Here is a 7,364-nt window from a genome sequence, read left to right as displayed (position 1 = left end):
GGAGTAAAAGAAAATATCAGAGTAATGATACTCATAGAGAAAATGTTAAAGCATTGAGTTCTAGAAAATATCAGAGTAATGATACTCATAGAGAAAATGTTAAAGCATTGAGTTCTAGAAAATATCAGAGTAATGATACTCATAGAGAAAATGTTAAAGCACTGAGTTCTAGAAAATATCATCAAGATCCTCACTTTAGGAAAAGTGTGGTGGATGGGATCAAATATAAGCGACAATTGAATAAAAAACAGTTGGAAGAGTTTGATGTTGTTATGAAACAATTTTTGGATAAAGTTAAAGATGGACCTGGGTTTGTTTGTTGTGTATGTCATAGGTTGTTATTTGAACATCAAGTCTTACATTGTAAAAAAGAGTCGTACAGTAATGCAGGACTTGGACTTATCGCTGATCAATGTATCACGTCTGATTATTTGCATATCTGTAAAGGAAACTGCTCAAAAAATTGTGAATGGATGAAAACATCAAGAAGTAAATTGTGGATTTGTTACACGTGCCATGCTAAAATCAAAAAAGGTAAAGTACCAGCTGAGAGTGTTAAAAATAACTTAGAACTTGAACCTATACCAGCAGAATTGGCATGTTTAAATCAATTAGAACAACATTTAATAGCATTACATATTCCATTTATGAAACTGTTGGCATTGCCCAAAGGTGGGCAGAATGGCGTGCATGGACCTATTACTTGTGTTCCTGCAAATACTGAACAAACAACTTATTTGTTACCACGCATGTCTATTGAGGGTTCTCTTGTGCCTGTGAAATTAAAACGGAAGCTTACTTATAAAGGACATTATGAATATCAGTATGTTGATTCGGAACGTGTTAAGCAGGCTTTACAGTTTTTACAAAGCCATAATTCTTATTATAACAACGTGAAATTTAATAATGATTGGATTAATGGTTTTTGTAAAGAAACATCTGATGTGGTAGAAAAAGATGTTGAATGCACTGCAAATGTTGACGATTCAAATGTTTTAGGAGATGAACTTCTGCATGATAGACAGCAGCATTGCATGTTCCAGGACACTTGTCTAATGCCAGTAGACATTGGTCAAGAGGCTTTGGATCAATATTTTGATCACATTTTGAATGTAGCTCCCGCTGAAGGCAATAGTCCGGTGAAGTTGTTGTCCGATATTACAAATGAGGCTAAATGTTTTCCTGTGTTGTTTCCTAAGGGTGGACCAACATTTCATGATGGAAGACAACATCCTTTAACTCTATCACGATATTTTAACAACAGGATTCTTAATGCTGATTGTCGTTTTGCACAAAATGTGGAATATATTTTTTTTGCCCAATATATGACAGAATTAGAAAAGGTCGTTTCAAATGTTTCGATTGCAGTAAGAAAAGGTAAGTATGATTTTAAAAATAAACGAGTAGTTACTGGAGAGTTGTTGAATAGTGATGATTCTATTAAAAGGATGTTGGAATTTGATGATGGGTACAGATTTTTAAAACCAATCAGAGGTACGCCAGCATTTTGGCAGGCGGCCCAGAAAGACCTCATGGCTTGTGTGAGGCAGCTTGGAATCCCCACATGGTTCTGTTCATTTTCTTCAGCTGATATGCGGTGGAAGAATTTACTTTCCTGCATTCTGAAGCACGAAGGTAGAACTGAAACTGTGGAGCAGTTGGAATGGGCAGACAGATGTGAGCTTTTGCGTCGTAATCCTGTCACTGCTGCTCGGATGTTTGATTTTCGTTGGCATTGTTTTCTGAAAGAGGTTCTTATGTCGCCTGCATGTCCTATAGGAAAAATTAAGGATTTTTTTTATAGGGTGGAGTTTCAGCAACGAGGCTCACCACATCTTCATTGCCTGTTTTGGATAGAGGATGCACCTGTAATTGACAGAAATACAGATGCTGAAGTGATTGCATTTATTGATCGTTATGTGACTTGTGAGTTACCATCAAATATTGACTTACTGGAAATTGTTACATCTGTGCAAAAACACTCTGAAACACATGCGAAAACATGTAAAAAAAAAAGGAACTGTGTGTCGTTTTAATTTTCCTAGACCACCTTCTGCACGTACGTTCATATCACGTAGCACAAGTGCTGAAGAGACACAGTCTTGTCAATGTGTGTTATCAGAGAAAGAGTCTTGCAACTGTAAAGAAAATGCACAGACACAGCAATTGAAGAAAAAAGAGGCTTCTGCATTGATTGCACACATTAAAGCTGCTCTCTCAGCTGATGGGCCAACTTATGACAATGTTGAAGATTTGTTTGGATCTGTTGGGTTAAACCAAAGCACATTTGAAACTGCATATAACTGTTGTGCTCGGAAAACCCATGTTGTGCTGAAACGTCAGATCAATGAAGTTTGGATTAATCAATATAGCAAGCCACTGTTAAAATGCTGGAATGCTAATATGGATATACAGTTTGTTGTCGACGCATATGCATGTGTTGTGTACATCATTTCTTACATCTCTAAATCAGAGAAGGAAATGGGTTTATTATTGCAGTGTGCACAAAAGGAAGCAAGCAGGGATGGAAATGCTTCTGCCAAAGAGAGTCTAAAAACATTAGGCAGTACATATTTGCACAACAGAGATGTATCTGCTCAAGAAAGTGTTTATAGACTGACAAATGCACATTTGAAAGAGTGCTCTCGGAAAGTTGTGTTTCTTCCTGTTGGTGAAAATACTGTTAAAATGAGTTTACCGTTAAAAGTACTAAAAGAAAAAGCATCAAAGCATTCTGTTAGTACAGATGATATGTGGATGACAAGCATTGTGGATAGATATAAGAACAGACCTAAGAGTGATGATTTTCCTTCAATGTGTTTAGCAGTATTTGCTTCCGAATTTCGTGTGTTGTCAAAAAATGAAAGTGCTGCTAAGCGAATAAAGTTGAACAACAACACTGGATATGTTGTGAAAAGAACCCGCACACAACCTGCTGTTGTACGTTACGTTAAGTTCTCTGAAACAAAACAGCCTGAACTGTTTTATCAAAGCAATCTGCAGTTGTTTTTGCCATACTACAGCGATAGCCAGCTGAAACCTCAAGGTTTTGAAACGTATCAAGACTTTTTTCATAAGGGCACGATAAGACTTGGTAATTCAGGTCTGCAGTTGGTAAAGTCCGTGGTAACATTAAACAGAAGTAAATTTGAAATTGATGGTGATAAATTGGTTAATGCTCAGCAAGGGATAGATAATGCTGGTGTAGTTGAAGATGGCTGGTGTGAATTATGCCCTGAGCAAGAATTGGAAAGACTTGAGTGTCAAGAGTTGTTGCAGAACCAAAAAAGTGTAGATGATGAACAGGAATTTGATATTCCTGATTTAAGAGTTTCAGCTCAACATAGCCATTTCTTTCAACTGAATAAAACAAAAATGCCTCGTAGTGATGGCTTGGCTTTAATTCGCTCTTTAAATGAAATTCAGATGGATATTTTTTACCAAGTGAGAAAATGGTGTGTGGAAAAGGTTTTTGGGAAAAAAGCCAGAACCATTCCACCTGTTCATAACAGGAGGTGCAGGGACTGGTAAAACTCACCTAATTAAAGCAATACAATATGAATCAAATAGACTATTGTCTCCTCTTTGTCGTCATGTAGATGACATCTGTGTTTTGTTGACAGCTCCCACAGGAATTGCTGCGTTTAATGTACAAGCAAGTACTATACACAACACTTTCTGTATTGGTAAAGATGTCCGCTTACCTTACACACCACTGGGTGAGGAAAAATTAAATTCTTTACGTGCCATTTACAGCAGTTTACAGATTTTGATAATTGATGAAATATCCATGGTAGATCATAATTTATTAGCATATATTCATGGGCGTCTGAGGCAAATAAAGCAAACTGGTAACTCTGCATTGTTTGGAAATGTTTGTATTATTGCAGTTGGGGATTTCTTTCAATTACCTCCAGTGAGAGGAAAACCATTGTATGTAGAAAATGTGGGTATGGATCTTTGGTGTGGTGTGTTTAAAATTGTTTGCCTGGAAACCATTGTACGCCAAAAAGATCAGGAATTTGCCAAATTACTCGGCAGAGTTAGGACACGATGCAAAGGTACTGAAATGTTAAAAAGTGATATCCAACAATTGAAGTCACGTGAAACGGGAGAAGGCAGCGCTGCTTTACATATTTTCCCAACTAATGGTCAAGTAAATCAACATAATTTAACCCATCTACATTCATCCTGTCCAGATTATGTAACTATTAAAGCTCAAGATTATGTAAATTGTAAGGAAACAGGTAGACAAGTGTTACTAAGTGGTAATCATTCAAACGCTAACAATACTTGTTTAGCAGGAAGACTTCTTTTGGGGAAAAATGCACGTGTCATGCTTTGTAAAAATGTTGATGTGGCAGATGGTCTTGTCAATGGTGCATGTGGAATTGTGACTGATATTGTCTATAGAAACTCTGACTTTCCACAAATTGTTTTTGTGAATTTTGATAATAAAGACATTGGAAGACAACGGAAGAAACAGTATGAAAATCATCCAGGGCTTGTCTCAGGTTCTGTAGCCATTGTTCCAGAAGAGGAACGACTCACAGGAAGAGGTGGTCTGAGACGTCAGTTTCCTCTAAAACTTGCTTGGGCTTGTACTGTTCATAAAGTTCAGGGTCTTACCATTGATAATGTTGTTGTGTCTTTGAAAAAAACCTTTGCTCCTGGGCAGGCTTATGTTGCATTAAGCCGCGTAACAAGTTTGTCTGGTTTAATTATTCAAGATTTTAAGGAACAGGCCATTTATTGTAACAAAACAGTTTCTGAATATGTGGCAAACATGCCTCAATATCTAATAAATAAAGAAAATCTCACTTCTAGTTCATGTGACTTTAGCATTTTCCTTATGAATGTGCAAAATTTAGAGTGGCATGTAAAGGACTTAGCTTTGTGCACAAAACAGTTACATGCTAACTGCATAGCTGTAACTGAAACATGGCTTCCAAATGCCCCTTTTACTGATGCATTGAACATCAGTGGCTACAATTTTTATAGTATGCCACGCTCACTGTCTTATAGTGGAGTAGATCCTAGACTGAATGTCATTAAAGGCTTAAAACATGGTGGTGTTGGAATGTACACCGTTGAAAATATCCTGTTTGAACATGTAGAGGTACAAAGTGTAGATATTGAATGTTTAGTGCACAGATTTATTAAATCGAACATAGTCGTGGCAGTTCTGTATCGTCCACCATCATATGCCATTTCATTATTTAGAGAGAACCTTAAGAAATTAGTCGATCTGTTGGAGCCCCTGGGTGATACCATTGCTATAATGGGTGATTTCAATGACAATCTAGTAAACTCGAAGACAATAACTGATTTCATGGCACATAAAGGTTTTATTCAACTGGTTTCTGAAAACACAACGTTAAAAAATACGATAATCGATCATGTGTACTTAAAAACAACAAAATATAAAGTCGAATGTACAGTTGTACAAACATACTTTAGTGATCATGATGGGATTCTTTGTCGTTTTAAACATGTAAGTGACTGTTGATGATTGTGGCGAAGGAGAAAGGGACATCTTTATCTCTTTTAAGTCACAAACGTCTGACTTAATATAAAACGTCAAATGTTGAACTAAATACATGCTGGTGTCAGTTATTGTGGCGAAGGAGGCGGGGAGAAATGACGCATCTGCGACATTTTTATCTCTGTTAAGTCACAAACGTCTGACTAAATGTAAAACGTCAAATGTTGAACTAAATACATGCTGGTGTCAGTTATTGTGGCGAAGGAGGCGGGGAGAAATGACGCATCTGCGACATTTTTATCTCTGTTAAGTCACAAACATCTGACTTAATGTAAAACGTCAAATGTTGAACTAAATACATGCTGGTGTCAGTTATTGTGGCGAAGGAGGCGGGGAGAAATGACGCATCTGCGACATTTTTATCTCTGTTAAGTCACAAACATCTGACTTAATGTAAAACGTCAAATGTTGAACTAAATACATGCTGGTGTCAGTTATTGTGGCGAAGGAGGCGGGGAGAAATGACGCATCTGCAACATTTTTATCTCTGTTAAGTCACAAACATCTGACTTAATGTAAAACGTCAAATGTTGAACTAAATACATGCTGGTGTCAGTTATTGTGGCGAAGGAGGCGGGGAGAAATGACGCATCTGCGACATTTTTATCTCTGTTAAGTCACAAAAATCTGACTTAATGTAAAACGTCAAATGTTGAACTAAATACATGCTGGTGTCAGTTATTGTGGCGAAGGAGGCGGAGAGAAATGACGCATCTGCGACATTTTTATCTCTGTTAAGTCACAAACATCTGACTTAATGTAAAACGTCAAATGTTGAACTAAATACATGCTGGTGTCAGTTATTGTGGCGAAGGAGGCGGGGAGAAATGACGCATCTGCGACATTTTTATCTCTGTTAAGTCACAATCCTCTGACTTTATGGAAATGTGGTTTCTTTTCCTGCATCTTGAATACATATTAGGCATTACAAATTTACATTTTTTTTTCTGTAGTTAGCAATTGAGTAAAGAATCAAAATGCTTTTTTTTTGCATATTTCTAAATTTCAAACCATCTGATGTACAAACATATTCGAAGTACTTAAAAAGTACTTTAGAAAGTAATTGAAATTTATGTATCTATTGCATTCCTATGGCCTAGTTATTCATGATGCAGGTTTTGCTTTCCTTGCCATGTGACCTCAAAAAAAGCAAAAGACATTGGTAATGGTACTCCCAGTTACTGGGATGGGGTTCGATTCCCTACAATGTCCATGTTCTGAGGTCACATAAACACTTTTTTAATGTTAGTGCATATATGTGTCTTCATGAAATAACTCTCGTCTATTTTTAATCATAGAGAAATTTCTATAAATCTCGTCATAGGAACATCCCCACAGTAACCACCCTGACTGGAACATCAACGTGGTCCACTTCACAGCCGTGAGGCTGCAAAGTTAAACTCCAGCTGCCCCAGCAAGTGTGACAACTGCAGCAACAACCACCGACCAAGCCCTGACAGAAAAGATCCCCACAAGGAACACTGCAGGCTGTTCCATGAAAAATATAGTTTTGCCATTGCCTTGCAGATCACAGTTCAAGTGATTTAGTTTTCCAGTAATATCAGTCAAACTGCGAGTTCAGATTTACCATATTCATATTAACCATATTCAGCAGACTGCTCCTCCAATAGCACCTTGAAAATCCTGTGCCGTTTTGCTTTGCAGCAGAAGTTGATTTCACAATAGGAGTCATCATGTGTCTAGAGCCAATCACTTCTGCACATAGGGCCTACTGGTGAATGACGCAGCAGTAATGAAGACATTTTGGGAAGTCTGGGTCAGCTTTACAGTGAGTGATGAAACCCGTTTTTCTATTGAT

This window comes from Oryzias latipes, chromosome 1, assembly GCF_053564925.1.
Source record: "Oryzias latipes strain Hd-rR chromosome 1, Olatipes_Hd-rR_3.1".
In the NCBI taxonomy this organism is placed as follows: domain Eukaryota; kingdom Metazoa; phylum Chordata; class Actinopteri; order Beloniformes; family Adrianichthyidae; genus Oryzias; species Oryzias latipes.
Note: the sequence above shows the minus strand (reverse complement) of the source record.